The sequence below is a fragment of the Galeopterus variegatus genome, unplaced genomic scaffold (genome assembly GCF_000696425.1).
Source record: "Galeopterus variegatus unplaced genomic scaffold, G_variegatus-3.0.2 Scaffold504, whole genome shotgun sequence".
Taxonomy (NCBI): Eukaryota; Metazoa; Chordata; class Mammalia; order Dermoptera; family Cynocephalidae; genus Galeopterus; species Galeopterus variegatus.
In genome coordinates this window covers 100623-111783 of record NW_007726615.1, presented here as the reverse complement: position 1 = coordinate 111783, position 11161 = coordinate 100623, and the positions used below count along the sequence as shown (strand labels likewise).

Below are 11161 nucleotides of genomic sequence, written 5' to 3'. Positions count from 1 at the left end.
ACAAAAATGGTATAGCAATCTGCTCTGTTGGCTGCAGCTCTTGAACGTGAACAGTAGAAACTTGCTAAGGTGCCCAACCGAGGAAATAAGAAGGCATAGGTAAGACCCCAGGGCTCCCGATGTCTAGTCACAAAGGCCATTCAGCTGTGGGACCACAGCAATTTGCCTACTGTAAACAAGAAAGCCACTGGAAATGGAAATGCTCCAACCAACCTCAAGGGAGGGAAAAGGGGGCAGAAGCCAACCATAAGCCAGATTACCAGATACCACAACTCACTGACAGTGATCAGGAATAATGGGCCCCAGGGGCTCCTCTAGATTCTACTGGCACCATCAACAACTCCCACAAGAAACTCAGGTAACAATGACTGTGGGAAGAAAACTTATAGACTTTCTTATTGACACTAGAGTTACATATTTGGTCTTGAACACCCAACAAGGCTCCATCTCCCCTAGAACAACAGCAATGGGTGTTTCTAGAGAAGTTTCTCATAAGTCTTTTCTCTAACACCTTGAGGGCCACCTAGGGAAGATGGATTTCAAACACAACTTCTTATACATACCATAATGTCCAATACCCTTGTTAGGCCCTGATTTTTTAACCAAGCTAAATGTGCAGGTGACTTTCATGCTACAGCGGATGGATGTTAAGATGCCTCCTGATCACACCTGTGCTCTCCAAGCTGCACTACTGAGAGGTAAAATCGGATGTGTGGGCTGACAGAAGGCCAAGGTTAGCTGGAACAGCAACTCTAGCAAACGTAAAGCTCCACCCAGGCACAAAGATCCCAAACTTGAGATAATGCCCTCTGAGGAGACAGGCCAGGGAAGGTATAAAGTCTTTAACAACCACAGAAGGCCAAGGTTAGCTGGAACAGCAACTCTAGCAAACGTAAAGCTCCACCCAGGCACAAGGATCCCAAACTTGAGATAATGCCCTCTGAGGAGACAGGCCAGGGAAGGTATAAAGTCTTTAACAACCACCTTTCTTGAATACCAGCTTATTTAGCCATGCAGTCCCCATACAATACAACCATCTTGCCAGTGCAAAAAACCATGGACCAAAGACTACCACTTTCAGCAGACTTGAGGGCCATTAATCAAATTGTGGAGGATAGACATCCAGTAGTGCCAAATCCCCATACCTCACTCACCTCTCTGTCTGGAGATCTTTGTTGATTCACAATTTTGGACTTGAAGGTGCCTTCTAATGTATACCCCTGAGAGCTGAGTCTGTTCACGTTTGAATGATATCATCCAAAGACTGATACAAACAATTAATTTGTACTGTCATGTCAATACAGTCCAACAATATTGGACTGTACTGCCACAGGGATTTTAAAACGCCCCTACTATTTTTCAGAACACTCTGCCTTGAGACCTAAGAAAACTCCAATTGGGTGAGATGATTCTACTTCAGTATGTAGATGACATATTGATAGCTAGCAAGACCAAGGAAGCCTCTAACAAAAATGCTATTTTAACTTTACATTTTCTGGCATACTGGGGATACACAGTTTCTAAGAAAAAGGTACAAATTACACAATTGACAGTAAAATATTTGGGATCTGAGCTATCTAAGGGACAAAGAGCCTTGTCACCAGATCAAAGGGAGGTCCTCGCTAGGGCGGCTGTACCCACCACCAAAAGACAGCTACAAGAGTTCTTGGGAACAGCTGGATTCTGTCATATCTGTACTCCCAATTATGGACTTATGGTTAAACCCCTACTACAGTACCAAATAGCTTGTTGCCTGTTTCTCAAAACAACTGGACATGGTAACATGAGAATGGCCAGTCTGCCTCTGAGTGGGGCTGCAACCCATGACCTTTGCTAAGAGGCTGAAAAGTTTATCTTGGGCCAACCAACTGCCATACACATGCCACATTTTGTTGCCCCTTCTCAAGCAGAAAGGGGGATACTGGCTTACTTTTGAGAGATTAGGCAAATTCCAGGCCACACTGTTGGATAGTCCAAATGTGAAACTACAGACAGTGTCTTCCCTGAATCCAGCTACTGGGCTCCCAAGCTCCTCAGAAGAACCTATCCATGATTGCATTCAAATAATCGAATGAGTTTATTCCAGCCAGCCTAACTTAACTGACCAGCCAGTGAAGGATCCAGACTTAGAAATGTTTAAAGACAGAAGTAGTTTCATGGACCAAAGACTTCAGTAAGCTAGGTATGCAGTGGTAACTCTTCAGGAAGTCCCAGAAGCCAAGGCTCCCCCAGTAGGTATGTCTGCTCAAAAGGCAGAACTCACTGATCTCACACAAGCCCTCTCCTCAGATCAAAGAAAAAGGTAACCACTTATACTGATTCTAAATATGCCTTCTCTGTAGCACATACACCTGGGGCCATATGGAAAAAGAGAAGTCTACTAACTTCAAAGAAAAAGGAAATTAAACATGCTAAGGAAATATTGGACTTGTTACATTCTATTATGATGCCAACAGATTTGGCTATTTCCTGAGCCACCAACAGGCCAACAATCATATAGTCAAAGGAAATAACTTAGCCAACCAGGCCTGCCAAGCAAGCAGCTAGGACAAAGGAGCCAGATACAAAAGCTCTCATACCAAGTGTGTATATATCACTGTTCAAGCCCAAGTACGCAGAAATGAACATAGAAAGGGCCAATGAATGGGTTCCATACAGGCTCCCTAGATAACTAAAAAGGGTTGGATGTATAATGAACAGGGAATAGTGCTTATTGTTGAAAACCTAACAGAGGATATAATTACTCACCTACATCAGGGAACCCATTATGAGATACAAACTATCAGTGGCTATAAAGGTTTCTGTTGGTTCCCATATGCAAAAGACTACTCAGAAGGTCCTCCAGAGTTGCCTAACCTGTGCCAGATACAATCCAAGAACCAACCCCCTTCCAATCATAAAAGTAGCTGTCATAACAACAATTCTTTTAGGTAACCTGGGATCCATGAGTATTTACAACTAAAAGCAAAACAATTCCATTCCTCTAACCCTGATCTGCACCTCTTAGCAGGAAGTAGCTAGAGCAGTTTTCACCCCATTACCTCAAGATTGAGGAATGTACAACAAAACTGAGGGGTTGAAACCACGTAACTGGTTTCAAATGGTCTCACTTCTTTATATTGGCATGTTGTTTTAGAAGAAAGCCCTGATTCTCAGACTTGATTTCTCAGACTTGGGTATCTGGCAGACCTTTTCTTAAAAATGAATAAAGGAAGACTTTAACTTCAAAGAAAACTGACAGTATTTGTTGTCAATGATAAAATTCAAGCTCTCAAGGAGAAATATGAATTTTGGATAATTGTATCTGCTGGCAGCTTCTCAGTACTTAAAAGACTTCTCTTATGAGATCAGCAGTGAAATTAAGATATGTAAATTTCTGATATATCATAAAGGGTGTCAACATTTGAAAGATATGCCTAACTCAGTGAATCAGTATTTTCCAATTGGCCAAAGCATGATGTCACAAAATCGTGCATGAGTAAAAAAGATCCACTCACAGTGCCAGACAGACCAATAGATTTTTACACAATGGAGTATGAAAAGGTCATTGATATGGTTTCAAATACCACATTACAACCAACTTTCAAGAAATTACCATTTGTCAAGTTTTAGTGTAGTATCAAGAAATAATTATGTGAAAAGGCTATTTAAAAAGTAACTTTTCCAACAACATATCTGTGTGAAAATGGATTTTCTTCATAAATTTCTACCAAAACAACTTATCTCTACAGATTGAACGCAGAAGCAGATATGCGAATGTCTTCTATTAAGCCAGACATTAGAGATTTGCAAAACTGGAAAATAATTCCACTTTTCTAAGTTTGTTTTGTTTTGGAATATGTTATTTTTCATGTCAAATATATTATTTTCCTTATCAAATGTTATTTATATTACCATGAAATGGGTTTATTAGTCATTTTTAAGTAAATTTATAAATATTTCAAATTTTTGTTTTAATTACTATAAGGTAAATATTTATGGATGTAACTCAAATAAATAAAAGATCTTGGGGTCCTCAACAATTTTTAAGAGTGTAAAGAGATCCTAAAATAAAAAGTTTGAGAACCACAGCTCTAAGGTACCTACAGTCATTCTTCTCCATTCCTATCCTGCTTATTAACTCCCTGTGTAAGGCACAAAGAAGTAGAAAAAAAGGAAAGAACACACATCTAATTTTGTATCTTGCCGTTGACCTAAAAAAGAACAGGAGAAGGTGGGTATAAATTTTTCTTTGTTCTAATTACAAACACCAGAATCCATCTATCATAGAAGATTAGTTGATTACATTTAATTCAGAAAAGTCAATGAAAAATACAAAAATCCTTCCTTAGAGGAACCAAGTAAAAAAACGTTGTAAAAGCACTATCACAAAACAATAAATATTTCTTCAAGTAACACTTTTACATTTCAGAAAAATTACACTGGAGTATACTTAATCTCAATAAGAGAAAACAAAAACCCACATATTTCTTTATTATAGTTAACTTCAAACACTCATTCAGAAAAGAAAGTGAACACTAAAGGAAATCAAAGGTAGATCCCAAAACTGTCTTCTCTATAAATAACAGGTACTGAATTCCTACTTGCCAACCTAGATATATACTTACCCCTAGATTTCCATAATATCATTATCATATAATTGAATATACTTGCTCATTCAAGTCATGGGGATCAATTTATATTACACACTTCTAGTATGAAAGAACTCTATACTTAACTCCATTGGTAAGGTGCAATGCACGGTAAGTCACGTTAGTTGCTCTTTTTGATAAGGACAATGAACGATCAATTGAGCAGACTTTTAGGAGTCCTACAAGCTAACAGTTTTCAATCTATCAGCAAGTAGAAAAAGCAACACAGAGACAGAACTCCTACAGCTGGTTTTCTGTTATCACTCTAGTTCTTCCTGGATGTAGCCTCTTACTACAGAATTGAAGCCATGGCAGGTAACGATTACACTAAGACATCAATTTACAAAAATATCTTATTGTAAAGTTCAGGTGGCTGATTGAAGATGTGAAGCCAACCTGTGGACATCCAGGGAAAGAGAAGTCCAAGGCATACACAAGTATTTCCTTTGTACAGTTATTAATAAGTCTACAAGAAACATTTATCTTTTTTAGAAAACAGGTAATCAGTTTGAGAGAACAAAGAAAGGTTCCTAGAAGACATGACAGTTTATAGTTACTTCACTACTCATTCATTAGTACTTCAAACTATAATCTTCTTGATTCTTGATATGGCCAGAAAAAAAAAGTAAGAACAGTTATTTCAATGGGAAATCCATCTTGAAGAGGTAGCAAAAAGTAAAAAACAGGGCGAACATTATTTAGCACGTGAAGAAATCCACAAACAAGCACAGAACCATGAAAAGGCAGTAAAAGAACAGAGGTGAAATTTGAACATAAAAAATAAAAAAGGAAAACTCAAAACAGATAAAAGAATTCTGTCAAAACACTTCTCCCATTACAACTAAAAATTTGTGGACTAGTTATTTCTTTTTTAAAAAAGCATTATCAATCCCCCATGGTTTGGAAATGAAAGCAGAAAATGCATCTATATATCTACTATAACAACCCTATTACAGAAGTTTTCCAATTCATAAACACAACTCTGCTTGCTGAGACTGGTTGAGTTGGTAAGACCAATTAATACAAAGTGCCAGCTGCCTTTGTCTTTCTCAGATTTGGACATTTTTAGGCCTCTTATTGAACAACATACAGTAATAAAGTGCTACCGCTTAGCAAGAAATCTCCTTTGCCTGCAAAGAAAGTAAATATTTATAGACTCTTAGACTAGAGAGGCTCTCAGAGGTTACCCAGTTTCCCTACAAGGTTACGCCTGTCACATCTGTTCCAATCCTTAAACCTGAGAACTCTGTATCTCCTTCACTTAGAGCTTTTATATCTAAGCTCAAAGATGACAACTCAAATACTTTCTTGATAAATACAACACAAGACATTTGAATTTAACTACCTACTACCTAGTTAGTCGAAATACAATCGTGTTACTGCTAATTCTGAAAATCCAACTAAAACAAAAAATTTTTAAGACTACCAATGTGCATTTAAAGACACAAAACCTCTGAGAGAGGAATTATGTTAAGAAATCACTGCTTCACTTGACTCAAAAAGAAAAGAAAAGAAAAGAAACAAAAGATTAACCTGAAATCAAGAGCAGGTAACATACGTTATGGTGCATTATAACCTCTCACAAAAGTAACAGAATTTAAGGGTAACTCTTAAATATGCTCTTAGTCCCATTACAACAAGTTCAGAAGTCAAGGGAATATACAAGAGTATAGAGTGTTTAAGGCGAATATATAATTCAAGGCAGGAAGATCTATTGTACGCTGCACCATCTCTCCTCTTAGCAGGGGAGTGTGAGCCTGGAAGGGTCAGGGAGAGTCAAAAGGAAAGGTATTTAAGGTAGAGAGACAGCAGAGTGGGTGGGACAGAGTTCACCAGGATGCAGCCTCCTTGCTCCACCCTACCTGGAGCTAGTGAGGAAGCACCAGGCATATATTGCAAGATGAGTCAGGAAACACAAAAGCAGCGATCAAGGAACAGGGGCTAGGGGCGAAGGGAGGAGTAGGCTAACTCTCCCACACTACCTCCAAACAGAGGGTCAAGCTTGAGGCCTGAAGCCGCCCACTGCCCTAGGACCCCACAGGCTTGACCCAGAGATTCCTAAACTTTCCAGGTGAGGGGCGCATGCGCACAGTGCCGCTCTGCACGCCACGGGCCCACCGCCCACCCCTCCGCCCGCTCCCAGCCACAGACTGCGCCAGGCCCCACACCGCCTCACCCCAGCACAGGGCCTCGGAACCCAGCAGTCGCTGGCGACGCCCCCCGGGGTCTGGACGCTGGCATCACCTGGGTCCTGACCTTCGGGTTCACACCTCTCGTGAACGTGCAAGCGCCGCAAACATGGAAACGCTTCTTCAGATCAAGACTCCACCGGCGTCCTCCGAACTTGCTTCAGTTTAAGCTCAGCGCCTTCCTGGTTCCAGCGCCAGGCAGCGCCAGCCGAGCTTTCGAGTGCATCGATGGATGCTGCCAGGCAGTAGGAATGCCGAGAGAGTCGATTGTCACGCCGCCAATTTTTTTGTTTGGTATTTGTTTTTGCGTGCTTATTCAATTTGATTATCCTGTTCCCAAAAAGCAATAAAGTTGGGACTGGAGGGCGTTACTGCCTTAGTAATTGTAGTTATCGTTACAATTTGTTAATCAGTAAACAAATCTGTATCGTAGGAAGTTATGTTTAAGACACCCACACGTAGGAAAATTTGTTATCTCATGCTGGGGGAGGGGGATACTAGCCCAACAATAATAAATCATGGGAGTGTGTCTGTATGGAGTTGTGTGTGATTCCATTGTAATGATTTATTTGCAAAAATGCATTAAAAGTCCGCGTTTCTTCTGCCCTGAAGGTGAAGGCACTCACAGGTTGAGTGCAAATTAGTTTCTCAGTTTAAAGTAAGTGGCTGGTAGAGAAATGGGAAAAAGCTGCCCCGAGGCGGGAAGAGGAGGTTTCTTCTGAAAGAGAAATCAAATTTATAGGTTAAAAAAAATTAGTTTCTCAGTTTAAAGTAAGTGGCTGGTAGAGAAATGGGAAAAAGCTGCCCCGAGGCGGGGAGAGGAGGTTTCTTCTGAAAGAGAAATCAAATTTATAGGTTAAAAAAAAATTTTTAAACCAATAGTAATTAAAGCGATTCAGCATTTTCCGTAACGCATACTACATTACTTATTTTTCCTTGCATGAACATTACTTTTTCCTGTTTACTATAATAAGTAAGCAACGCTAAGGAGGTAAATAAACTATTGGCCTTGGCGTGCGTCGACTGTGAGAAACAGCTCATTCATAACTAGATAACCAAGCTACAGTTTTCCGCAAACATTTGAGCTGGTGAAAATCACCTCCATAATATATTTCTTCTAAATAAGTGTACCTTAACTAGCCAGTTTTGAGGGACCGTTTTAAAACTTAGCTACAACAGTACATGTTTATTTGAAATAATTCAAGAGCTGGAGAATCCTTGGGGTCTTGAATTTTATTGAACCCTGTACATCTGTCCACAGGGTGTCAGCTGAGCTTTACCCTCAATGCTTTTTACCAATACGGCATTTTGAAATGTCCTGTTTCTGGAAAATATTTGCTGTTTAATGAGACATCATTAGAACTTCATCAGCATTTATTAGTATATGATTTTAAACGGTGGATATTTTTAAAAATTAAACTTCCCTTGGGCCGGTGGGAATCCATGGTCAGACACTGTAGATTTCTCATAGCACCATCTGATACACCGCTATTCCTAAAATATACAATGGGCCAATAAGCTGAAACCATGGGAAAATCTACTGGTTTGAATTACATAACAGTTGTGTCCAAGCCTTCCCTGGTTACCTGTAAAGTGGTCATCCTTCTCTCAAACTCAGTAGATGGAGTATGAGTTCAGACTTTTAAAAAAAGTCATGTACTTGAAAGGGCAAAGAAGTAGCTGGTGGGTCTTCTGATCCCTTATCAGACTTCTAATAGGGATTATTTTGGCGCTGTTTGTGAATATGTATCTAACACTTCAATTTGAGAGCTCTTTGAGCACCATATCCATTTAGCTTACCCCATTACTGGTCATTCTACTAAATAATCATAAAAATGGATTTTCATAAAGGACTGAAGTTTTATGATGATTCCCTTCTGATAATATCAGAATTAAAGTGTTTGCAAGTAGTTGTAGCCCAAGACTCAATGTGAAATCATGTTCCTAAATTCATATAACTTAGGAAAGTTTGAGTATTTGAGTCTCTTTTGTGGCATAAAGGACTGAAGTTTTATGATGATTCCCTTCTGATAATATCAGAATTAAAGTGTTTGCAGGTAGTTGTAGCCCAAGACTCAATGTGAAATCATGTTCCTAAATTCATATAACTTAGGAAAGTTTGAGTATTTGAGTCTCTTTTGTGGTGTCATAAAACAAAAGCAAGTACTCAAATAAGACATTAATGCCTAAAAGCTATGCCTGCAGAAAACTGAAAGATCTTAATTGTTTCTCCTAAAAGTAGCAAAAAATGGAATGTTTGAGGAAGGAAAATAACTTCATAATTCAAGAGAAAAAAGGCAAAGCAACATTTCTAAAAAGCATGATTTCCATCTACCTTAAAATCACCAAATGTGAGCATTTTAATCTGAGGAGTATTGTAGTATGACATATAGTTATATATAGCCTCTATTTATATATATCCAAGAAACACTAATATCTCAATTTATAACTGTGTTCTCTTTACAAGTATTTCAAGTTGTTTTGATGGAACTTCTCAAATTAACCTGCTAATTTTGTTTTTAACCAGTTGATGTAAGATATACGTATTAATGTTTTGTAACTGCTTTTATTTTTACTGAATATTAGATCCAAGATAATGACAGAGTTACCTTTAATATCAAAAAGCCTACGTTAATATTCTGAATACTTGAAAATGTCCACAAAGCCACAAAGAGGTATATTTGTTTACACAGTCAAGTAAATAAAACTTTTCGTATGTAAATATTCTTTTGCATAGCCACACTTCTTACATCAAGCCCTGTCCTGCACAATTCAGATAAATGACTCAAGAATATAGTTGGTCTTTCCATATAACAAACCGTTTTGATGAAAATAGTTCAGATATCGTATGTTGAAGAGAAAGAGGAGAGGAGAGAGAGAAAGAGATCTTTCTCCCAGAGAGCGTCTCTTTTTCTACAGTACACGATAAATAAATTAGACGGGGCACAAACTTAACGTTGATTGTTTTTCAAACTAGAAGAGGGATAATCTCTTGTTTTTCAAAAGTAGGAAATCGACTAGGATGTGTTCCAGGTTGCTTAAAGAGCTCCTGAAGTTCATCTCAGGAGAGGTCCGGGGGCAGCGAGTCGTAAGGAAGGAAGGGTGAGAGTCCTGAGACTTCACATAGGAAAAGAAATGGAGCTGTCCTTGACTAAGCGCTAAGGAAAGACTTTTAAATAGGATCTGTCAGGGAACAGCTGCTCGGGAAATGTGTTAAATCAACCAGCCCCTTGGAGCGGGGTCCGTCCATAGAGGAGTGGGCTTGGACTCGGGACGCGAGAAGTGGAGTGAAATAATGGACCGGGACGGGGAGCTCGGTGAATACCCGGGTTCAGCCTGGCTGCGGGCCGGGAAGCTCCTAAAAGGAGCTGCGCGGGCGGGAGAAGCTGCAGAGAACCCTGACTCTGGGCAAGGATGTGAAGCCAGGAAGGACGATGCCGGTCGGTGGAACTGCGGTGGGGAAGTGGGAGCGGGGGAGAAGGGGTGGGAATGCAGGACTGGGGTGCGGGGCCTATTTACTGCCGGGCGCCAGACGCAGGGCAGGGGCGAGCAAGAAAGGGCCCAGCAGTTGCGCCGCACTCTGACCAGGCTGGAGGCTGCAGGATCGGATGCCGGGTCCGGACGCCAGACTGACTCCCGGAGCCGCGCACTTGTCAGTTTCCTCTTGGCCCCGCCCCCGCGGAGTCCACGCAGCTCCCCAGTGCTTAACTAAGTCGTGACACCAACGCAAAACCCACGCCTAATTAAATTAATTAGGGATTCTTGTCAACCCTAGATTAATGGCCAAGAGCACAGGCAGTCGAGGCTTTCTGAAGACCGGGACGGCCGGGGACCTGCCTCCTCTCCCCGCCCCCTCTGGCCCCCTGCGCTGCCCTCCCACTTGAGCCCCAGCCCGCCGGGACTCCAGCCTCAATCTCTCAGTCTCTCTCTCTCAAACCCCCACCCGCCCCCCAGGTAGGGCCCGGCTGCTACCCAGGAAGGCTCACTCCGAGTTGCGAGAGGAGGTAATTTACTCGGAACAAGGGGCCGCCTTTAGGAAGTATAAATAGTGAGACTTCAAGCGCAGCGTCGCTATCAGATGTGAACTCTCCGCAGGAAGAATTGTCAAAGATCTTAACATTGAACAAGAGCGCTCCGGCAGGGAAGCATCAGTTCCCATTTCCCTCCGGCAGCCCCCGCCCTTTCTCCTCTCCTCCTCCTCCTCTTCCCCCTCCTCCCCCTCCTCCTCCTCCTCTCCCTCTTACTTCTTTTTCTCCTTCTCCTTCTCCTCCTCTTCTTTCTTCTCTTTCTCCCCCTCCTCCTCCTCCTCTCCCTCTTACTTCTTTTTCTCCTTCTCCTTCT

At 41.1% G+C, this 11161-nt stretch overlaps 1 protein-coding gene across 1 annotated transcript in view; it reads right to left on the bottom strand.

Moving 5' to 3' along the window:
- RSRC1 (arginine/serine-rich coiled-coil 1) overlaps positions 1-6996 on the bottom strand; it is a 347320-nt gene extending 340324 nt beyond the window's left edge. The window contains exon 1 of the mRNA XM_008569504.1: positions 6888-6996. The gene's annotated coding sequence lies outside the window, so the exon portion shown is untranslated. The remainder of the gene's footprint in view (positions 1-6887) is intronic.
- Between the last annotated feature and the right edge of the window lie 4165 nt (positions 6997-11161).